Source organism: Stegodyphus dumicola, chromosome 7 (genome assembly GCF_044657685.1).
Source record: "Stegodyphus dumicola isolate Sdum_Otavi_A_Nest chromosome 7, ASM4465768v1".
In the NCBI taxonomy this organism is placed as follows: Eukaryota; Metazoa; Arthropoda; class Arachnida; order Araneae; family Eresidae; genus Stegodyphus; species Stegodyphus dumicola.
In genome coordinates, this window is record NC_140774.1 from 87,608,430 (window position 1) to 87,633,888 (window position 25,459).

At 31.7% G+C, this 25,459-nt stretch overlaps 1 long non-coding RNA gene across 5 annotated transcripts in view; it reads left to right on the forward strand.

Moving 5' to 3' along the window:
* The window catches only part of LOC118198225 (uncharacterized), a 421,825-nt gene that overhangs the window by 147,961 nt on the left and 248,405 nt on the right, over window positions 1-25,459 (forward strand). For all 5 annotated transcript variants that reach the window (XR_015041881.1, XR_015041882.1, XR_015041887.1 and 2 more), the window contains one exon: window positions 20,834-20,904. This is a non-coding gene — a long non-coding RNA (uncharacterized LOC118198225). The remainder of the gene's footprint in view (window positions 1-20,833; window positions 20,905-25,459) is intronic.

Consider the following 25,459-nt stretch of genomic DNA (forward strand, 5'->3'; position numbering starts at 1 on the left):
CGTAGATATAAGCGTTTCAGTTATTTGATTTTCGCATTGCCTTTCCTTACGTTATGAAAAACTCTAAACACAGATTTCTGCTATTCTATATGAAAATAAAGCATGGAATATGTATGAATAATTTTTTTCGTCATTTTAAAAGAAAAGAGAATTCTTACATAAGTCTATATCGAAGAAAAATGTGACTTATTTTTTCTTGAAATCCATTGCCTTCTTTGAATTCGCGTAATCTTTATGAACTTATATACCAAATCGAATTACTTGCTGATAATAAAAATCGAACTTAATTTTTCAACAGGTAAGAGTTTTGTTTTCAATCTTGTCATGGGTCCTGCAGCAACCTCAAGCAAAGATATTAATTACATCAAATTTTAGGAACTTATGGTAAACATATTTATATAATGATTTTTATAAAAACACTATCAGTTTTATTTAGAGACTGAGATTTAGCATCCATGGTTCAACATAACTTATGCATGTAAACAAAAATAAAGCTTCTTCGTATGCTGTTTTTTTTTTTTTTTTTTTTTTTTTTTTTTTTTTAATTGTCTAATGAAAACTCTTTGGAACAAAGTATTGAAACCTAATTTTCCCAAAGACACTGATTTAAAGACACAGTTGCATTACATTATGCAGAAAACTGCTTCAGTCTGGGAAGAGTTGGATTTTACTTTACTGTTAAATACTGTTTAAAGTGAACATAACTTCCTTTGTTTAGCCACACTGGAAAGCTGTGTGTGTTCACGTTATAAGATATTTTTGGGAAAGTTAAGAATGCAAAACTGTATAAAATATAGAAGCACAAACATTCCTCCCTATTCTAACTAATTTGTTTATTTCATTAAAAGCATCTATGCAAGGTATTTTTCTCCAAAAACCACATTAAAGAAATACGTACGTTTCTGAACTTACGAAGATCACAAATAAAAGAATGAAACATTGTTTGAAAGTGATTATGCTTCTGTGAATACTGGATAAATTTGCACATTTCTAAAGTTTAAAAAATTACCGGAGTTTATAGAAATTAAAAAAAAAAAAAAAAAAAAAAGCATTTCTTTGTGACTTTAGCTCCATCCTGAAGAAGTCTAAAACATTTTACCAAAATATTATGCAATAGCAAATGTACGAAATTATTCACTTTCATTTGATAGTTAAGAAACTGACAGAGCATGACCGATTAGGACAAGGGAAACAATGGCTTTGGTAATTGACAGTGAACTTGGTTCCGGTAGAGGGAGAATAATAACAATGCAAGAAGTTTTGGATGTTTTGGAACATGTGAACTGAAACCTAAGGATGGAAAACTGGCTCAATGACACTAGCAACTGAAACTGATACAGTTGCTGTGATGTTACACTTAAGCTGTAAGATTCGCACCCAGATAAAAATGTTTAGTAAATAATAGGAGTTGAATTACGAAATTACACTGAAAATTCCCTTTGTTTTCTTAGAGGGCCAGAACTATATAAAACAGAAAATGTCATGAAACGTTGCCATTTAATAATTAAAAAATAAATTACTATTATAAACAATATTGCAGAAACTGATTATTTTCCTGTCTGCGTCAATTATGACTGCAGTTTATATAAAAATTAGACCGACATTGTCTGCTACTTTAAAGAAAGCCGAAATATATATATATATACACACACTGATTTCTAAAAGTTAAGCAACAAACGGAAAACTGATGATATATCAAAAGGTAAAAAGGTATATAGGCAAAGCGGACGAAACTTGGTTAAAATATTTATTGTATTGCTTATAATTTAAAAACACAAGAAAATGTTATATACAAAGTACTTATATTTTATGATATCAATAGTGACATAAAATTTCCTAAAATCTGACAAACTAAGTAATTATTAATAAAAAAATTCTTAATTGATTACACCGAAGAGCAATAGACACCTGACAGCGACGTCTCATGCTTTTTATGGTCACGCAAATGAATTGCAATACCGATTCATCAAGTAAAGCAATTCTAATCCCATTTTAAATTTGGAGAGAGGAAGCCAGAAACACTCCGCTCCAGAACGTCCCACACATGTTCAGTGGGAAAGGTCGACAAACAATACCATCTGCATTATAGTTTCTTCTTCAAGAAACTGGAGCGCAACGAGAGCAGTATGAGAGAGATTTTTTTATAAAATTAAAATAGCGTCCATTGCGGCAGCATATAAGCAAACAACAGGATCCAGCATGTCGTCTCGGTACTTCTGAGCATTCAGAGTTCCAGGTAACACGTATGAGTCTTTGTACATCCACCTAAAGATACTCCTTTCTGTATAAGGATATTACCTTCTGCATATGAATCCCTTTTGCGTATATTAGAAGGAAGATACCAAGCGTTTGCTTCTCTCCGCATGGAAATACTTCGAGGATCACTCTGTAAAGAAAAGCGAGATTCATCAGTAAACAGAACATATCTCCATTGATTTTCAGCCCAGTTTGCATTACATGCTGAATTGAAACGCTGGCAGGAGGTAATCGGGACGCAATGTAGACCTAGCATACAGACTTCTTTCAGGCAGGCTTCTGCATACTGTCGTGGCTGATACTGTACTTCCTGTAGCAGAAGTAAGCGCAAATCTAAGCTGAGATGGAGTTGCAGTCCTGTTGTAACGTGCACTAAATCACAAAGATAGTCATCTGCAGAAATCATAACTCCTACCTTAACTTACCTTTCGTAAGTCTTCGAAAGTCTGAACCAAGAGTTAGAAATTGGTCACTTACCCATCAGTCAACTGGCTACAGTCAATATTTAGCTGTTCTGCAACATCAGACTCTCTTTGATCTGCTTCTAATCGGCCTATAGCTTTATAATTCAATTCTGCTGCCAAATCTCTCTGCTAGCAAAATCTATGAACTGATTTTTATACTTTGGCTAACTTAAAATTGTTTAATAAATCGTCGTTCATTGAACAGAGATTTCCTTCTAAACAGCTGGTCTTGAGGCGTATCGTATTTACTTAAAAGCATGATATCGCCACTCTTTTGCATGATGCTACTCGATGCAGGTTACTTTTATCCATAAAATATTCAAATTTTAAGAACTTTGATCTATTTTTAGAAGATTTATTGTGATTTTCTTTTTTTCAATTCGTCGTTTTCCAAAAGCAAAGTGAAAGCAAAAAAAAAAAGAAGCATATGCTGCTTGTAACAGACGAATAAACTTTTGAAACAGAGCTGATCATCATTATTGTTTTTCAGTGAAATTTAAGCGAGTTCACCAAAGGCCAAATCTCCAACATGCCAGTAATGACAATTCTTGTGGAATAGTGATGATCAGCTTTAACTAATATTGCCCAGAAATTGTGTGTGGTGGGACAGTTTACAAGCTTCAGGCTGTGCTTGAACAGCCACGGTTCATTTATTCATTCACGGGAAGGCTATCAAACCTAGTACAAATCAACAGAAAAAATACTGCCTTTTCCTTACTATTATTTTAATTTTGGAGACAGAAGTTATTTCTGCATTGTATATGCAAAATATTGCTGAAGCTTCAACTTCATAACAGCTTACATGCGTCGGTATTGTACTTTGATTGAGTGATTAAAAAGTCGCACAATCTGATGAATCTCGTTTCTTGTCGCATTGCTGTTTACCTGTCCATCATTCCATCATTTACTTGAGAAGTGTTAGTTTCAGTTTCAGGAAGTAATTAAAAAAACTAATGAAAGAAATTTTTGTTTTTTGGGTAATGTTTTGCTAGGAAGCTCTGGATCTAACCATTTCTGGAAAGGAAATTTCAACGTCTAATTTAACTACACATTATTGCAATCAAGGCGCATTTTCACGAGAAAGCTATTTTCTTTTGGAAGTACTTTCTTCTTCATTATGAAGATAGTGTTTTTTTTTTATTGAAACGTAGAACGCTGCTAATTTTTTTTTTTTTTTTTTTTTTTACTTTTCTGAAGAAGGACCCTTTGAATAATAAATTTTGGCTATGGAACACTTAAATATATGCATAATGAGATGTAAAAAAATATTAAAATTATAGAAAAATATTAAATATATTGTAGATTGCCTAAATCATGCATGAGGGAACAGTTCGCAAACGGTGTTTAACAAAAATTTAAATGTGCTGGGAAAAAAAAAAAAAAAAAAAAGAAAAGAAAAGAAAAGAAAAGCAGAAGTTCTATACTTTAGAGACCTTCGTTAGATAGTGTATCTGAAAGATAATGCTACGCTTAATCAAACTTCTGCTTCTCTCTCTCCAAATTAATTTTTACCTATATCAGTTTTTGTTAATGATACTAATTGTAATAAATGAGTCACTGAAAAAGTAATGAAAAACTTTGCTATAAACAACTGCTTTCTTTCATATGCTCTAATCCTTTATGGGCTACGTAAGCGCCTTACTATCTGACATTAAGACAAATATACATACGTTTTCCGCAGAGGGTTAATGGAGCTCAAGGAAAATAAAAGTTTTAACTTAGATTTTACAGAAAAGGATTGAATCAACAGAAAATGGATCACATAGGATACAAAAGTCTTTCTTTGTATTGAAATTATTTGCTTATTTATGTAAGCAATATCCCCAAAATCATTCACTGAAATTCATTTAAATCTTCAGGCGAGGAATTAAAAAACTTTTTCGGATTAAATAAATATATTTCCTAATCTGGCAAAGCAATTAATCATTGTAGATTGGAGGAAGCATGTTTAAAACATTGAAAGAAAAACAAAACCGGAGGGAAGAGGGGGGAAGAAGGAAAGAAAGTAAAACTGTAGTTTAACAAGACATCCAAAGAGAGGAAGACACGTTCTTTCGACGCCCAGATAATCAGGCCTCGCGGTCGCGGTCAACATTGAAGTCAATAATTACGACAATTGTCACAAACGCGACACCAGCCGATGCTTATTATTATTAACATTCCGTTATCTTAAACTGGCATACTGTTTCGAGCTTTCCGAAGTAATTACAAGCGAGAGAAGCACCGTTAACCCACCGCTTTAAAGCTTGGAATTAGGCAGCCTTTGAGGTGTTAATTTTGTGATATGGGTGGATTTGACGTGACAGTTTAATTAAATATGTTCAGTGTCAAACATCGTATGTGACACGGAAAGTATGATGTCACTTCGAGGAAAGCAGACATCACCGCCTCTGCGTTTAATTTCCGCAGCAGTCGCTAAGTTCCGTTTTTCGAAGGAAGTCAAGAGCACAGCGAGTCAATGATCGCATTCCTCACACTTGAAACTTGCTGTGTGCCACTAAATGAGGGCGGATACAGGAGAAAATTTGGAAAGTGGGAGTAGCAATAAGCTGGTCTGCTAGGGATAAATCTCTTTTCTTCGGTTGCCTTCTAATTAAATGCTAATTTCTAGCAAATTTATTTCAGAACAGCGCAGGATTTCTTTAAACAAAATCAAATCTTTTTTTAATAACATAAAGGCTTTATAATTTACACAAATTGTTAATTATAAATACTAATTTTTCGTTTAATGTAAATTACAATATAGCTAACTATTATTGTTAATATAGGTTATCTAATTCTTAATAATTTTCTATGCATGGAAATTAAAAGAAATTTTAATATGAAGTAAAATTAATTTCTTTAGGCTTTTTGAAGGAAATTTTCCGAATAAGTGACTTTTATTTATAAATAAATTTAAATAACCAGCTTAGAATCCAGTATGTTACTATATGTTTAGGTGGTTTATAATAACGAACGAATATTGAATTGAACAAAACCCAGGCTGTAACATGTATGTATCATAAATTCAAGAATTTTTTTTCTTTTTTTTTTTTTTGTGTGTGTGTGTGTGTGTGTGTGTTGTATTGCAAGAGTAAATATTTATCATATATAAGATTTAATACAAGATGATTCATTATATAAGCAGAATCATAAAGGCAGGATGATTTACCATGTATGAAGAATTCTAATCACCTTTGTGTTGAAAGATTAAACAAGATGCGTTAAGAAGTTTTTTTTTTTTTTTTTTTTAAATCTTTTCTTTTGTTACATTAAAATTCTTAATGTCACCATTACAGGATTTTACTAAAAGGCGCTGATAGAACATTAGGCTTTGCTAAAACCGGCCCTTGTAATGGCTCAAGGTTTATGGTTATTAAATAAAGTGCCCGGTCATCTAGGGAAAAAAAAATTAGCTGTGTTATCGGAAGGGCAACTGAGACACTAGTTTCGGCAACTAATTGGCTGTAATTTAAAGCTACTTTGAGAAAGCATGAGCCAAGTAGTTTTTCTGTAGATTACGTAAATTATTTATGCAAAGCTCCTCTATGTAAGTATTATTTTTCATATTTTTTTTTTAAATTTATCTTTTGCTGATTTTAAGAAATTTCAAAATATTATTTTATTAGAATAAGCATAACTTAAAACTCACTAAAACAATTCATTTTGCAAGGTCTCGTTTCCTGTTTGTTAGATTAAAAAAAATTTTATTTGCTTATTATTTGTGTTTATTAAAAACAATACAATTCTTCATGCAAGATTTCATTTCCTGTTTGTTAGATTAGTAAAATGTTTACTTGCTTGTTATTTATGTTTATGACTTTCGGGTATATGTTTATTCTATGGAAGCATTATTTTATGAATAATAAAACATTAAATTAAAGTATTTATATACTTCCCAAAAGAGCTAACTATAATTCAAGGAAAAGTGCTGAGAATTGTTCTTTTATTAGCAGCAATAAAAATAATTCTATCGGAGTGCATTGTTTCAAAGACTTGTAAGATGCCGGAAGTGATAGTTAACGCGTTCTGTTGAATAAAAGCAAATTCATGAATGTATAAAATGAAAGGCTAGCGAATACTGGAATTAGAGTCATTAATTCGATTTTTATCCAGTATGGGAGGTTATAAGGATCTGCAGATCACAGTTTGTAAAGATGATACTAAATGGATCTTACGCTATCTGAATTAGTCCATTTGAGTTTCGCTGTTGTTTTTGCTACATAATTTTACACACGCATACAATTTGTTTTTTGGGGGGAGGGAGTCGATATTGAAATTAACACCAATAAATCATTGACTGTTTTATTTATCCAAATTCATTTGCTATTTTTTATTTATTATTATTTAATGAATTGTCCGTGCTAGCTAAATATCTTCTCGGCATTCAGGAAAGTATCGCATTCATTTATTTATTCAGATTTGTCAAGTAAAATTAGATTTTATTTATTCATCTCTAGGTGCATTATGTATACGTATTTTCCAATTAATGCGATAAGGGCAACAAATGCATTGTTATCAGTTCCTGACATTTTCTACGTTAACTTTATGGTTACGCATTTCACATTCAACTTAAGTCAAAGCATTACAGTGTGAGTAAAATTTGGAAAATGAGTGTTTTAAATCCAATAATAATAAAATGTGAATACATTAAAATGCATAATTTCTGTTAGAAAATAAACAGAACTATAATTTATGAATCCATGCAAGATAAAAAATATGAAGCAAAATACTCATTCTAATTTTACAATAATTCCTTTATGCTTCATCAATAAATTAAATAATTAACAGCCAAATAAAAACAGCCAACTAATTGGCTGTTATTTAAAGATACTTTGAGAAAGCATGAGCCAAGTACTTTTTCTGTAGATTACGTAAATTATTTATGCAAAGCTCTTCTATGTAAGCATTATTTTTTCATAATTTTTTTAAAATTTATCTTTTGCTGATTTTAAGAAATTTCAAAATATTATTTTATTAGAATAACAGCCAAATAATTCCTTTATTCTTCATCATTTAAATTTGGGTACTATCCATATCTATCCTACAAAGAGTAACTATTTATAATATATCACCGTGAACTGAACCATTTCAAAATTAATCCGTATTATGCCATCTTATGTAACGCTGCAATGCAGACATATTTTAGCCAATCAGATTAAAGATTTGAGTTGAAACCGAAAGTTTTTGTATTCATCTCTTCAACGCTTTCTTGTATACTTGTATTTGTAATTTTTTACCCCAAATGTTTTTTTAATTTACAGCACCTGTACACATATGCATCAAATTTTATATACTTACTTCGGTTTTGAATATTTCTGATGTAAAATGTGTCAGTTTCTATTATATATATCTGATCTAATATAGTAAAATTTTTTTAATTTGTAAACTTTTTCTCTCATTATTAAAATACTGAAGTGTTATCAAGCGAAGCAATAAAGTGATATTTTTTCTGGATGAAATTATGAACGGGATATCTCTAAAATAGGAACAGTATATCATGACTCGTATTTCTCTATAACGCATATACAAAAGTTGATAATACGGACAGAAGACAAACAGAAACATATATTTGATACATGTTGTTATAATACTGTCTTTAGATTTACGACCATAGTTTATGAAATAAGCTATTTGCTCAGACTTCTTTTCTTTCTTTGAAGAAAAGGTGTAAAGCAAGAAGTTAGCAGAAAAAAAAAAAAAAAGAAATTTCATATGTGATTTAAAATTCATGGTTTTTAAAACCAGGAAAGATTACCATGCTGCTTGTTTTCAAACATTTCCAATTCTGCACGAAATAAAAATTATTACAGTTTCTGTCTCCTTTCTCTTTTTTATTGGATAAAACAGATTATGTGGGGGTCATAAGTATTTTATACCCCTCTGCGTATCATTATTCACGGTTACCGTTAACCTTAAAAGCACCCTCTTTTTAGCACAGCACGCCAAATTACCAGTTTTTAATCCATTAAGACACGTTAAAAATGAAAACGAAGTAACCTCAACATTACTATTCATGCGCTAAGCACGTTTTTGAAAATAGGCATGTAACTGCGACTGCGGTGCATCCATTTTTATTGCCCGCATCGAGCATTTAAAGGAAATTAAATTCTGAGCTCTCCACGTTTTTTGTTTCGACATAATACTTCATCAGCGTGACGCGCTCGCTTAGAGAGCAGGAATTAAAGATGGAGGACTTTCGCTTCTTTTTTTTTTTTTTTTTTTTTTTTAATATTTTTCATTATTATCTTTCATTTTATTTATTATCTTTTCCTCGCACACCGGGCGAAATTCGCAGAAATTTCTCCTCGAAACGATGATGGCAGAGTTGCGTGATAACATCTCCGAGTGTTGATTGGTTCCACATCTAAGTTAGGAAATCCAATGGAGAGTTTACGTTTGGTGGAAAAGGCGGGATGCCCAAGTGACTCCGCCTACATGATGTCCATCCTTGAATGTGTGCGAGTTCTCATTGTTGGATGGAAATTTAACAAAAGGGTCATCAATCATTAATAGCACGCACAATTTTATCGAATGAAATAGTTTTTAATTACGTATTTAAAAAGCATAAGGTACGCAATATTTAGAGCACATTTGTTTGTTAGAAAACAATCATATTTTACCTTTAAGTAAATTAATAAAATAATAGTTACTGAATGAATAAAGTAAAGTAAAAAAAAAAAAAAAAACTGAAAGGTTTTAGATTTTAAATTACGCCCAAAGTTTTTTTTTTAAACGTTTTGTATGTTAACTTTATTTATTAAATATCATGCTCTTTGCACTTAAACCATAAAATTCAGTTCAATACCAATGCCGTAAAATAATTTTAAAATGAGCCTATCTTTAGAATTTCCGATACACAGTTCCGCACACTGGAGATAGAAAGAGTTTTTTTTCTTTTTTAAAAATAAAACACAATTTTTCGATAACAGTAAAAGATATGTCTAAACACTTAATTACAATGTTTTATTTCGCGCCATTTTAACAAATCTTGGACTCACTTTGATTTAATTTATGAAATTGAATTTTTGGGTTATGTTTATTCTCTACATATCCTTTTATTAATAATATAGATTTTTCCCGATTAAAAAAATTAGTTTCTTTAAAGAAAAAAAAAAAAAAAAAAAAAAAAGAGGCCTCTTCCTTGTCTACTTCTAAGCAATTCCATTCAATTCGCAAAATAAACTTAATATAATTTGGGTCCTTAATAAATAATTAAAAAAAAAAGAGACTAAATTCTGGCTTTTTGCAGACTTTAAGCCAAATGAAAGAAATAACTTGTTTGTAGAGTGCTTTCAATTTTTTTTTTTTTTTTTTTTTTTTTTTTTTTTTTTTTTTTTAAGTGTGTCTTCATCCTGAATATGAAAAGATCCAGATAACTGATCTTATAGTTTTGAAAGCTATACAATCAGTAAATCATAAATACAAGAATTAGGAGACAAACCCCAAATGTTTTACATTCTCTTTAACATTTTCACTATATTGTAGGTTTTTATATCAGCTTAATGACAATACGAAATGATTATAAAAAAGTATTCTTATTTTTTCTGTGAAATTAATTTTTACTTTTGAATTGAAGAGAAAAATTTCTTAAAACTCATAATACTTAAAATCTAAATAACTCACTGCTGTATTTTACTGAACAATCATACAAAATTTTGTTTTAAATATAATTAACATTTTATTTCAGATATTATTTCAGATTTAATATCTAATTCATATATCTTTTTGCTCTGATATTTTTTCTTTCACTGATAGTTTTTTTAGTGTCTTGCGATATTTTAAAATTTCAAACAAAAACAAAATAATGTTTAAAATTTAGCAAAATTGTAATATTAGAATACTAAAAATTTCATGGGCTTTCGGACATAGGTACTACTTTTCTTTCATACTTCTGTCAAAGTCAGGGGAAAATTTTTTTTGCCCTAAGATTCAAAATCTTTTTTGCTCCTGAAGATGTGAAGAAGCTTTAAATAAGTCAGATCTTCCTCGAAACCGATCGAGTTTTATCTACAATCTGCGTCAATCACGAATTGCACTTTTCATCTAATTTTAAAATTTGTAATGAAATGCATCTCTTCAGTTAGATGAAAAATAAGGCTTTTAATATTTATTAATTACAAATCATAGCACATAACCAGATTGTAACAGACACAAAGCATTTGAAATCATTTTACTAATTGTCTTTTATATTTTGAATAACTCGAAGAAAAAAAAAATGAATACATTGCATCCTTATACATACAAACGGAAGGAAAAAAAAAAAAAAAAAAAAAAGCATTTCGAACATGAGTTCTAATCAAAACTTTTGTATAAAACATACATGTTTAATTTTTTATACCGCACTGGGAAAGAAAATATTTGAAATTCTCTTCTTATATGAGACTTTTATTAAAATTTCAGTTGTTTTTATCTAAGATTCTTCGAATAAAAAATCCGAAATCTTAAGGAGCACAAAATTTTTCAAAAATATGCATACTTTGAAAGCTGGTAAAATGTTGGTACAAAATACTTTAATTATTAGATTTATTAGCATTTTTAGGAGAAAGGATTTTAAATAAAGTCATAACTGATGTGGATCTAAAAGACTAAAAAATTATTTCTTTTTTATTTTACAAAAATATTATTGTGTGAAAATTTATCGAGATTATTTGTATTCTACGCATAGATAAAAATCTCCTCTAATATTAAAAGTACCCTTCGAGTCGCTTTTTTTTATCTGAACTCAAGTAGCATATTTTATTTTAAAATAAATAGAGCAAAGCATTATTTATGTATATTTCAAAATAGCACAAGTGTTTAAGTGCTTTTCTCTCTCAGTATAACCCCCAAAACACACACAAGAAGAGAGGGTATTGAAAGTTTAAAACGTAAATTGAGTTATTACAAATCTAATTTGAAATTCGAGTTTTTATCTGAAATACATAGAAATAAATAAATAATAATATTCATAAAAGCATTTTTTCTCATTCAAATTTTATGCTTGTTGTCATACGGTTTGAATTATTTGGTATTTGGAATTATTTGGTTCGAATTTATTTGATTATTCACTGCATCTAATTTAGATGATTTTTCTGAAATATAAGGAGAGGAAATTTTAGAACATAACCCAGTTATAGTGGAACCGCGCAATTAAGCGTGGTTATTTAATGGTTAATTATGTATGTTTATCTAATGGCAATTAAGCCTGGTTAAATAATAAAGAATCTACATGAATTCGCATTGTGAAAAAAAAAAAAAAAAAAAAAAAAAAACACGACAATATCTACAGCCTTCAAATTTTGGATGAATTAATCCTCCACTCAGACATGGACATCTAGAAGCCTGAATTTTGAATTTCAAATTTGTTTTATTATCCATTTCATATTTTGCAAAACTTTAATGAATTTGTTATTAACAAACTCAACGATTTCAAAGCGAGCAATGATAACACTCTTCGGAAATAAAAACATTTTTGTCTCCAGGGCATCAGACTATCTATCGGAAATTCTAAAGATATGTTATTTTAAAATATTTTGTGATATTGCTGTTAAATTGAATTTTATGGGTTTTAAGTGCAAAGAACATGATATTTAATAAATAATGTACCGCACAAAACGTTAAAAAAAGCCTCCTTGGGCCTTCTTTGACTTCTTCCATACCTGATAATATTTCGCGGCCAGTTCCTTTTACAATTTGTGCGATTTATTTGGTTTCATTTTTAAAAGCTGGCGCAATTTTTAAAAGCTGGTGATTTTTGCTTGGTGCAATGATTAACGCAAACGTTTAGTGAAATATAAGAGTGAAATTTTTCAATTCTTATAAAGCGTCATCTTCTCTCTCCATTTGGATTAATCTCCAGTTTAAAAATCAGAATTTGTGCCTTTTTAAACTATTTGTTGAACTTCTTACAATTGCTTTATCTTTTTCATTATCACAGCTGTCATTGTTGGTTAATGTTAGAATATCACTCATTTTTTCTGAATTGATTCTTTGACTTCTTCCATACCTGATAATATTTCGCGGCCAGTTCCTTTTACAATTTGTGCGATTTATTTGGTTTCATTTCCAAGCAATGGAAATCCCTTAGATTTCTTGATAACTTCTGGCTAGAGATGATATTAACAAACATTCAATGTTGACGAATTGATGCTGAACTGCGTATGAATCAAATTCTAGCATCGGACAAATTAAATAGGAAAAATTAAGGTAACGCTTGCATGAGAAATTGCATTTAGTAAATCCTCGCAAGCGTTTACTGTTTGTCGAACGATATGTGAGGAAATTCAAACAAAATGATCAATAAATAATTATGCAATGTTGATAAACAAAAGTATAGAATTTTGAACGGTAAACCATTCTTTGGTGAAGGTTTGTCAATGAAAATTGTGACTTGGACTGCAAAACATGCCCGACAGCGTCTTAATAAGCCAAGAATAACAAACTGTAAGATGGCTTAAGATACATGCACCAGATCGCGCTGAAGAAAAACACCTCAACCTCTCGCTTTTAATTCTGAAGAAAAACTCCAGAAAGAATTATGAAAAAAAAAAAAAAAAAAAATAAAATAAAAATAAAAAAATAAATGTCTTCCAAGCACGTTCTATACATGCTCGAAGGGATCGACGGCCACTTGCATACGAAGCACTTTCCAGTTACTGGCCAACAGTACGAGCTGTATGTAGTACTCGCAGGTTATCACAAATATAATTGGCGATGAAATATATAATCTCAAGAAACAGGTTAAACATATTGAGCAAAGATGTGATTTCTCTTCAATCTTTCACTGATTGTTCCGCCAGAGAAGATGTGGACATTAAGACGCCGCTTTGATAGCAGTCTCAGACCAAATAATTTAATTACCGTTTCTGTATTTCCTGGATAATACTGGCATGATAACAAATTCCAAGCACTTTTAGAGATTAATAATCGACGGAAATCGGGCTATAAACCAAATCACGATTTATTTGCAAACAACACCATAGTACTGAATGTTGAGTTCAGTTAATATTATTTCGAGACATGTGTAAAGGAACCGTTCCGTACATGGGTATCATTTGCAAACACCGGTCATCTTTCATATAGCTAACCTTTACGTAATTAGTTGCCCGGAATCGTTTGTTGAGATACCCCTTTTCATGTCGACGCTATAAGGTTGGACACAAGACAGAGTCTTGCTTGCAGACACAATAAGCGGTCTTCCTGAATGATAATGTTTATTAGACATCCAACTTACTGAAGTTCACTTGGCTACTGGTTCCACGGGTGGCAAATGACAAAACGATTAATTCTCAGGGTTCGAACTATCTCCAATGGTAGCTGCCCTCTTTCGAGATACTGTTTTACCTCCTATCATCTGGGGTCACTCACATGATATCATTTGTTTAGTTTTCTATAATTTGCCTATAATCGATTTTCTTTTTCAGGTCTGTAACGTTGGGATACAGGTTTTGAACGTCAAAAGTTATTTTATACATAACGCGCATTTTCTTGTTAAAAACTGTTGTTCTGTAAAATACTTTCTGGCATTAGATTACAGATGCTTACTTTTTTTTGTTTTTGTTTGTTTGTTTGTTTGTAATTTTGAAACACTTGTTGTTTATTTCTCCAAATATGCTAATTTATCAGCTTGTTGCTAACCTTTTGGATTCCAGAGAAACAGTATTGAAATCTGACAAATAATATATATATATATATATATATATTATTTTTTATAATATATATACACTATAGCGTCAGAACACCCGTGTTGGGTGAAAGAAAAGACGGGATGTCTTTTAAAATATTTATTTTAAAAACTTAATAAAAATTCTTGAATAGTAATTAAAATAATCAAATCATTTCAGCCATAAATCATACAACGGCCGCTGACGCGGCGATGACGCTAGCATGCGTCTGCTTTCACTCGGTTACAGCATCAAAAGCCTTTTTACAAAGCCCTCTCTTCGTTTTTGTTACAACCTGGAAAGGAAACTTAATTAGTCCCTTATGTCCGGAAACCACACCAGGGGGTTTCCGCTGCACCTTTCTTCCAAAGGTCTGCTGTCCATTCTGTCTCTGACAAACAACAGATATCTCTCATTAAGCACCTGGAATTCCGAGGGGTGCATATGTCTGAACGTCACAACACTCTTAAACAAAAACAAAAAAAAAAAAAAAAAAAAAAAAAAAAAACCTACGCACCAAGAAAGAGCTATCCGAATGGGACGAAAATCGCTAGAAGTGATGTACATGTACAGAAAAAAAAAAAAAAAAAAAAAAAAAAAAACTGATTACAGTTTGAGAAAAATTGGATGATTTATTGAAGTGACAGAGCTTTACAAAGTGAAAAAGTCAGTAACGCGTTTGTCCACTTCTGGCCCTTATGCAAGCAGTTATTCGGCTTGGCATCGATTGATAGAGATTACGGATGTCTTTCAGAGGGATATCGTGCCAAATTCTGTCCAACTGGCGCGTTAGATCGTCAATATCACGAGCTGGTTGGAGGTTCCTGCCCATAATGCTCCAAACGTGATCAATAGGAGAAAGATCCGGCGACCATGCTGGCCAAGGTAATCTTCGGCAGGCGCTAAGGCAAGCAGCAGAAACATGTGTAGCGTGGGGGCGGGCATTATCTTGCTGAAATGTAAGCCCAGGGTGGCGTGATATGAAGGGCAACACAACGGGCCTTAGAACTTCGTCGACGTCGCGCTGTGCTGTAAAATTGCGACGGATGACAACCAAAGGAGTCCTACTATGAAATGAAATAGCATCTCAGACTATCACTCCTGGTTGTCGGCCTGTCTGCCGGAAGACAGTCAGGTTGGCATCACACCGCTGTCCGGGGCGTCTCCAGACTCACCTTCGCTGGTTATCGGAGCTCAGTTCAAAGCGGGGCTCATCACTGAAGACTATTCTACTCCAGTCAGTGACATTCCAGTGCGAATGATCCCGACACCACCGATCCCGACACGTTGTACTTAGGTCAATGGTAGTCGGCGCAACGGGGGCCGTGACCTCAGGACCCTTTCTGTGAGCCGTCTATGAATGGTCCTTGCGGTCACTGAAGCGCTAGTTGGACGTACAATCGATGATAATGATGCATCTGGGACTGTGAGTGCCACTCTGACGATTGCTCGGTCTTCACGTTCTGTCGTTTCTCTAGGCCTACCGCTTCCTTTTTGACGCTGTGTGTGGGGCCTTGATTCACCCATTCCTGCCAACATCGTCTAATAGTAGCATCGCTCCTGCTCAAATGTCGAGCTATTCGCCGATAAGACCAACCGGCTTCTTTGAGCCCAGCTACACGACCTCTATCAAATTCTGACATCTGCGCGTATCGTTCGCGCACCTGTATGCGAGGCATAGTTACTGTCTACTGAGTACACGGAATGAAATTCGTGAAGAATTTATGACCTCGAATCGTAATTTCTCCTCTTAAATATCCTACCAGTTGGCGCAGATCAGATGCGCTGTATCGACAACCGTTCATCCATTGGCAGCCGAAATGTAAAATTTTGCCCTTTCCGTCGAAACCTCTATGCATATAAATTTGTGTCCAATTTGCTGTATATCTTCTTGGTGCGTCGTTTTTTTTTTTTTTTTTTTTTTTTTTTTTTTTTTTTTTTTTTTAAAGAGTGTATATTTATATTATAAAAAAGAACAAAACATAAAAAAAACTGAATAAGAAACAAGAAACACAAGAATGACAAGAAACACGAAGAATTATCTAAAAACTGTAATGAGGCTTCCGGTTGCATTCTTCGATGAGTAAAAAAGATGCTATAAGAAAATTCTTTCCTGATTTTGTTTATATATTAAATACAGTTTATTTAATTTATTGTATGTGGAATTTAACTGTATACGGAGTACATTTAAATTCTGTTCACAATTTTAAAATGTAATTTGTTTCTTTAACATCTTCCTGTGATGGTTTAATCTACTTCCAACTAAATTATTAATTTAAGTTTATGATGGAATACATTATATGTTTAATTATATAGAGAAATCTATCAATGCATCTTTCTACCAAGGAAGAAGTAGATAAAAAGCAACAGAAAGGTATTGCGAAATTAGAAGGAAAAAAAAAATAACAAGGATAGTGAGAGCAGTTTTCTCATACATTATTCTTACATTTGATGCAAACGTTAAAATATCAATAAAAAGTGAATGAAGTGAATTTCCAAGTTATAAAAAAAAGTAAGTATAACAGAACTTCCACAACTGTTTCTTAAAAACACTAATAATTTGTGAGTAATCAACGGTTCATTATTAAAGTAACAAATTAATCATAATTTTGTGAATGCTCAAAGGTTTATCAGAAAGAACCGTCTCATTTATTAATGAAAACTACTTGGTACAAAAGGTTTTACAAAGTTCTTTGCGAAAGTACTTAAGTGTCTGAAAGGAATGCCTATAAGGAAGAATTCCTTCTAACTGCGTCCTTCCTAATAATGAACTGTTTACAACGGTAATTCGATCCGGTTTCCAATCCGCCGAATAGGTAGGGGTTCCTGGTTTTCCTTACTGTAACCTGAATACGGGCTATTTCCTTCAAAAAAATCTTCAAGAGGCATTCCTCTGCTAAAGCAGATTACATTTATATGCTTTATCACAAGCAATCAAACAAACAAACAAAACAAAAGAAAACAAAAATAAATAAATAAGCAAGAAAACCTGAGCATGAAGATCGGAAGAGATAAGATTGTCATGGTGTTGGGGTACATTTCAGACCTAAGGTGATATTACGAAGGCAGATTTCAGATGTCTTTGCTATTTATACATTTTTCTGGTGTTTCATTCTTGGCCCAAGTAATTATTATCTATAAAATAATTAGAGCTATTCAATACCTAGTTAATTAGAAAATTATGCACTTCCAGTATTGTAATAATGCTTGGGATAGGTTACTATCTCAAGAGTTATCCCAGGTCACTATCCAAATTATCATCAAAATATCTCACCATGCAATACTGTTTTTTTTTGTTTTTGTTTTTTTTTTTAATTTGGCATTGCTAAAACATTTGCTAAAACAATTTGGCATTGCTAAATTGTTTCGCCATTTAAAAGAGTTCTGGAATTGGAAGTATACGGCTACTACCTACGATTACGAAAATAAAGGTCGGGTAAGAACATTTACGAAAATGAAGGCCGGCTAAGGGGGTGGGTATATATGCTACAGCATCGATAATGAATGCAATGTGCAGAACATAGTTTTTACTGTCCAATCATGGTATTTTAATTTTGTGCTTCTCGATGGGTCTCAAAGTTGGAAATTAATTATATATATATATATATATTTTACTTCCTTGTAAGAAGAAATGGAAGTATTGTAATCGCAAAAATTTCAGGCATTATATTTTAACGACAATATCCGTTTTGATCGCTCTCGAATTCGTTTGAATGATTTGGGGGGGGGACATCTGTACGCACGAATAGAATAAAAGACTTTTTTTTTCCAAAACGGATTATAAAAGGGATAATGAATTCAGAAGAGACTTTGTTTCGTGACGATTGTACTTAGGTACATATGTATCTCGCATACAACGATTAGCGGTAGAACGTTGAAATTTTGTGTATGGGAATGCTATAACATGTAGTTATGCCCCTAACACTTTAGATGTAATCGGCATAGGCGCACAACAACATGTTATAAATATCCCATATACAAAATGTCAACGTTCTATGACTACTCATTCTTAAGTTAAGCGAGAAACATACGTGTGTAAGTAGAGATGTCACAAAAGCAAAGGCCTTCTGAATCCGTTTTAAATCCATTTTATAAATCGCTTTGGAAAAAAAGTCCTTTATTCTGTCCGTGCGTACAGATGCGCCCCCCCCCCCCAAAAATCGCCCAAATGAATTCGAGAGCGACCAAAATGGATATTTTTGTTGAAATATGATATCCGAAATATTTTGTGATTACAATACTTATTTTTCTTCGTACAGGAAAGTATAAAATATTTTTTAAATATCTGAAACTTTCTAGCGGCTTTTTTTAACGTTTGTGCTGCCTTTATTTACCATATTCTTCGCCTTTAAACCATGAAATTCAATTCATCAGCAATATCAGAAAATAATTTTAAAAGAGCATATCTTTAGAATTTCCGACACGCAGTCTCGCGCGCTAGAGATAAAATTGTTTTTCTTTCCGTACAGTGTTGTCATTACTCGCTTTGAAATCATTGAGTTTCTTAATCAAAAACTCATAAATGCTTTACAAAATATGAAATCGATAATAAAACAAACTCGAAATTCTAAAGTCGAGGTTCCAAATGCCCATGTTCGGATAGAGAATTACGTTATTCAGAATTTGGTGGCTGAAAGTACCGTTGTTTGTTCACAATGCGAGAAACATACATACGTTTATGCAAATTATTCATTATTCAATTTATTTATATATAATACAGGGCGATAATATTTGGTGGCAACAATTTAAAAAGCGATACGCCGTTTTTAGTAAACCGAGGCAAAATGCCGCTTCGAGACTAATAGCGCTTCTGGTCTAACGCTGCTTTTGACTAAAAAAGGAAAAAAAAAAAGGGAACCTATCGTTAATTTTCAACCTTGAAAATCATCGAGAAGCAGAATTTTAAAATATCATTTTTAGTCAATAAAACGCATTCATTATTATTATTATTCTGGGCATTGCATTTCATTATCGATGCTGTACAGGGTGTTTCAGCAAATCGGTTTTAAATTTTCAGGAAGAGATAGTACACCTTATGATGTAAATGAACCAGAAGAAAATAAACAATATTTTCACACTCCCTTCCGAGGACTAAGGTATAATATTAATACTTTTGTTATTTTTTTGTTTTGCATTATGATCAAAGCTTAAAATGCATTTATTTTTGATAAATATATTAGACTATAGTGTAGATCGGCGTTTCAGCGAAAACTAAGATACAAGAACAAAATCAGAGGATCGTCATCAAGGAAGGTATTCGAAACGTCTCCTCAATCGGCAGGGGTGATCCGGTGCAATGGCCAGCAAGATCGCCAGACCTCACTTGCATTGACTATTTCCTCTGGGGGAGCGGTTCGTCAAGACGCTATACGAAATCCCGTTAACAAGGCTGAGGAACTTGTTGCACGTATCGTGGCACTGCTGGGGAAGTCCGGTACACACCCGGTATTTTCCAGAACACCAGCTATTCTATGCGCCGGAGATATGAGGTCTGAATCACTGTCCGGGATCGTCATTTCCAACACCTTTTCTGATGATAATTTTTGTACTTACTTCTTGGTTTCTGCTGCACTAAGCATAATAAACATGTTTTCCCACTCTGTTCGTGTCCTTCCGTTCTTGTGTTTTATGTTGTCACTACAGCTCTTTTCTGACCATGCACTGCTATGTGACTTTCCATTGTCTAGGTGTACTCTATCTCTCTTGAAAGCTTGTAACCGATTGGCTGAAACACTTTGTACGTCCAAATATTACTTGAGTTTCATTAATAACTTTTCTGAGTCCTCTGCTCAAACAGGCTGTCCTCTCTCAGTTTTCATTTTACATATTGTAGAATCAAAACAATAAGCATAAAACTGCTTAAGAATGAATTAGCTTATGTACGTCGTACATTGTTAGTTTCTCATATGAATATTTTATTAAAAGTAAAAGCGTGTCATTTAAAATTAATGATTTTAAATTAAATGCAAAAAGGCAATCGTAGTTTGGCATAGACTTGGATTAAGACTGTATCGATTTTGAAGGATATATATGTAGGCCTCTCCCTAATTCAGGAGCAAAAGATTTTATTTACCTTATGTCAGTTTCTTGCTTCATTTTCCAAATAAAGTTTGTAGTTGAACGAGTAGTTTTTCGAAACTCTGTCCTATCGTATATAAATTTAATTTGAAACTTGTATTAATAGCTACTCTTAAGGTTGTTTTTAAAACATATAGTAATTTCCTTTTGTTAAACAAATCGCGTCCTAAATATTGTTATACTGAGCTATGGATTTTAAACTGTAGACGATAAATTGCAAATTCATTAAAGCAAAATTTAATTGTACATTACCGGAATGGCAACAGTAAAAGATATTCTATTGACATATCACGCAATCACACAAGTTATAATTTTATCATAGAATCTTTAGTGTTTTTAATTTATTAAAATTTTAAATAAATTGTATAAAATTTATCAAAATGATTATTTTATTTGAAGTTTTATTTACAGAATCATTACGGATGCCAAAAAGGAACATCTCGACATGAAATAATTTAACTGTTAGAATGTGAAGATACAAAGTAAGTCGTCACTTAACTTTTTAGTATTGCTCTGCTATTTATATGAAATAAATGTTTAATGTCAAAGAAATAAAAAACAAGTTTTGAAATTTGTCGCAGAAGAACTGGACAAATATCGCTGTTAGTTCTAAGATAATTGGTAACAAATAACGTATTTTAAAATCCTCGGTCCAGTTCCGTAAATTTTGAAGTTATAAAACTGATATAAAAGAATATACAGTGGCTCAAATTTGTTTTCGGACACTTGTGTTTTTGAAATTTATTTGCAAAATATTGGAATACTTCTACACTTTTTTTCTAATGTATTATTTTTTCTCTGTTCTAAGATTTGCTTATTACAAAATTATTATCATCAAAATATTCTTTGCAATGAAATAATTGATTTCTAAAGTATTAATCAGTAAACTTACATAATAATTTGGGAGCACGAAACCAACAACAATTTTTTTTGTAACATTTTTTTGTTTTAAATGAAAATGCGTGACAAAAATTATCGTCAGCATTTATAAATTACTGCTTTAGCAAAATATAATAACAGTACCATATCTGAAAGTCATAGAAAGACGCTACAAATTAACGAAAACTATTCATGATTTTAAAAAGGATAAAAATAGTCAAAGTATTCAAAGCAAAATTCTTGTAAACTATTTCTGATATATTAAAAGGGTGGAAATTAGGCAAAATTGTTCAAAATGCAATAAAGTTTGATTCACATTCTAAGTCAATAGAGAGGAATCGAAGATTTATCTTTCAAAAAATCCTGCAAAACCCAAGATAGAAAGAATCTGCAAGAAAATTTAGAATGCAAAGTATACATTCAAATTCTGTCAGGGTTACAGTCTTAAACACAGAACCCTAAATATTCGTTTATGGTTATTACTGTACAATTATACTTAAGTTATCAGAGTTCCATCCACTTCGGACTTATAATCTATCGAATATGCATGGAGTGAGTTGGAGAAAAGAATCAGTAAGCATGATATGTCTCTGAAAGCACTATTAAAAACGATTCATATGGAGGAATCTTGTTCTACAATTAGTTAATTTCATGCCAAAGTCCGTGGAAGGTGCATTTTCACCCAAAGAGTAGCCTAATGAAATGTTGAATATCCCGTTATATTCATTTTATTAAATATAAATTGCATGTTTAAAGTGTTCGAATATTTATGAGACTTTATTTTCAGAACTTTCCGAATAAAGACTTTTTTTTTTTACCAAAAATGTTTCGAATAACTATTTCGAAAACTAACATGTTTTAAAAAAGATGACCATTAGTATGTGAAAAAGAAAAGCAAACAAAGTAATATCCCTAGTATTTAGTAACAGGTATTTGCAAATAAATCTGAAAAATACAAGTGTCGAAAAACAAATATGAGCCATAATATTTTAGAATTTCATTCCGCTGAGTTTAAGGTAAACTGGTATAAAAGGTTATATTTAAAAAGAAATTTGATTTTGCTAAAATATTTAAGAATAATCTAATTAATCAATACTGAATCACAATAATAATAAAAATCCTGCTTAAAAGTACTATCCGGCACCTCCTCGACTTACCAAAAATTGCCTTAATCATTTAGGGAGATCTCTTCGGGGGAAAACTTTCAAACTGAAAGTGGCTTGTATTCATGTTATCAATGGGAAAACTTTGTGCGGTTAATCCTGTTATAGAGAGTTTGGAACAAGCTACCAGCATTCGGCAATTCTTTCCAAACTAGCAATGGCTATATGAGAGTGTTTTCCCGTTTATCTGAATACAATAAAGCAGAAGACAGTGTCTATTTAGGGAATATGCCCGTGGAAGAACTCTTTCAAGGAAGTTTAGTTCATGTTTACATTACGCATGAGTAAAATCATGAAAACCTTCCAAACATGAATATTCACTCCATAAAACAGGAATTGAATAATTAAATAATTCTTAGAAAAACTTATTGAGATTTTGCTTCAATAAATGAAAAATTAAGTTGCCAAATAACGCTTTGAAAATTAGGGTAATACCTTTCTACATGAATTGCATTACAGTTCATAGTATTTTATTATTCTGGATGTAAACTACAAATAAAAGTTGCTATAAAGGTTAAAATGTTATGATCTAAAATATTGATTGAGCATAAAAATGTACAGGTATAGTTGATTTGGTCTTCATATTTATCATCTTGCCTTAGGTGAAAATACACTTAGTCACGGCTATGTTAAATGCTATGCCCTCTGGATTCATATTTTGACAAGCCTTTACATTTTATAAGCCGCAGATTTTGCTTTCTTTGAACAGTGGAAATATTAACACCTGCTTCGGATGTTAATAAATATCGCCGTTGCTGATTTGAAAGGAAAAGGAAAAACGTTGTTTTCTTTGTAAAGAAAGATATGGATTATCGGTTACTAGTTTCTTAAAAAATATCTAGACATCTGAAATCATTCAATAATAACATACAAAGTTCTACATTTGCTTAGCGTTAATAATGATGAAGACAAACGATTCTGTAGCAAGTGTACATAATACATGGCGTTAGAAACACTTGTTATTAATTACAGTAAGGCTGTAAATATTCATAAAACTATCAGTGTGGCATATTATAAATTAAACATATTTTAATTTACATCTATTAAACATATTTCTAAAAAATAAAAAAAATAAGAAGAAACTCATTTAATACTTTTAAAACACTGTATTTTTTTAAGCAATTGCAGATTTATTTAATTTGAAAGATAAATAAAAGATTGATGACGTTTCGCAGCACCATAAAATTACATATGCGCGAAGTCACGTGGCAACAGTTGCGAGCTTTCTTGTAAGCTTTTCGCATAGTGGCAAGACCTTGCAAAAGCATGCAGATACACGGTAAATATAATATAAATGTCTCAAAATCTTAGAAATCTGCTAAAGATGTTTCTGACCCAAAATGCTTAATAACGTTTCAAAAATAAAATAATACGTGAGCCTGACTCAGTGTTGAGGTGATATTCTGTAGTTAAAGGGCACAACTTTAAAATAAATTTTAAAGTATTTAACCCTATTTTTATTTAAAATTTATTTTAAATCCGAGCTTATAAAGAAACTATATTTTTCAAAGACTTAGTAAAAAATTATTGTATCTTTAAAAAAAAAAAAAACTCAATTTTTTTTAAAAAACGTCTTCATTTAGGAAACAAATAGTTACAGGACATATCTCATAGTTTCTGTGATTTTAGCTATAACGGCACACTATGTTTTTTTTTTTTTTTTTATGTACGAGACATTATGGACATGACAACGACCTTTTGCCCTCTAAACAGCGCTTTTTGACATGGCCATCATAATGTTTATGCTAGCAAAAAGTGCTTTCCGATTTAGCACATGATACCATTAAGCAATAATAACGTAAATCCAGCGTCATATAGAGCTTTAATTCGAGCTTATTACTCGCCCTCCTCGTGCCTATCTTCACGCCAATGAAGCAATAAAGAAGTCACTGCGAATTCATTGAACCATTGCCGATTGCCTCCTTGCGCAACAGTGTGAATAGTTTCGCAAATAAATATCTTCACTTCCCCCCTCCCTCCTTTCCCAAGAAAGAGGGAAACTAGTAACTGGCGGGGGTAATTTCAAGTTTCATATATTGAAGTAAATGGAATACCACATCCGGGATATTCATTTCTCATGATGATAAGTGCTTAGGTAATTTAGATTCTAATTTCAGTCACTGTCTCATCAGATTAAATCTGCTAGAATAAACACAGTAGCACTTCATGCAGAAATTGTGCTTATCACTTAAAAAAGCTCTCTTTCCTTCATTTTAGAACATATTACTTATAAAAACCAAAACTGAAGTTTGTAAATTAAGTATATTACATAGAGATTCTTTTATTTTAATTGCTTAAAAATTAATCAATAGTGTGTAGCAAAGAAAATTTTCGTTTCACACATTTTATTGGAGTAAGACTTGTATAATCTTCTTTACTACAATTCTCAGTATAACTTTCTGTCTGAGTTATCATTTCTCTTTGATAAATTCTACCAGCATTCTTTAGAATGGTTTCTTTTCAGAAGATTTCCTGAAATTTTGTAAAAAGCCTATGAATAGAAATCGGTGTTTTCGCAATATATATAAGCAATAAAATCGCAATCAATGATTAGAAAGATGTCAGAATTAAGTATTAAAAGGACTCATTGTGATGCGTACGGGCTTTAAACGGCGAAATAGTCGAGCATCACTGTTATGTAATACTGTTTCTTACGAGTAATTTTGATTATCAGTTATTCACTGTTTCTTAATTTTGTTTTCCAGTAACTGAATTTTATTAATTTGATTTTATTTGTTCAGTTTAAAAGTTTAAAGTAATTGTTGTTAGTTAAATCATTTTTAAGCTGTAATTGTTGACTTTAAATTTAAATTTGGTCGTGTTAATCTTTTTATCCTTTAAAGTGAGGTTTGATTTTAATTTTTGTGTTTAAGAACTTAAATTTAGTTATCTGGTTTTATTTTACTGTTTGGTTTGAGGTTGTTATGGATAGACTTAAGGTTATTTAACTTTTCAATTTTAAAGTTTTCTGTTTGTTACTCTAGTTTGGTCTGTA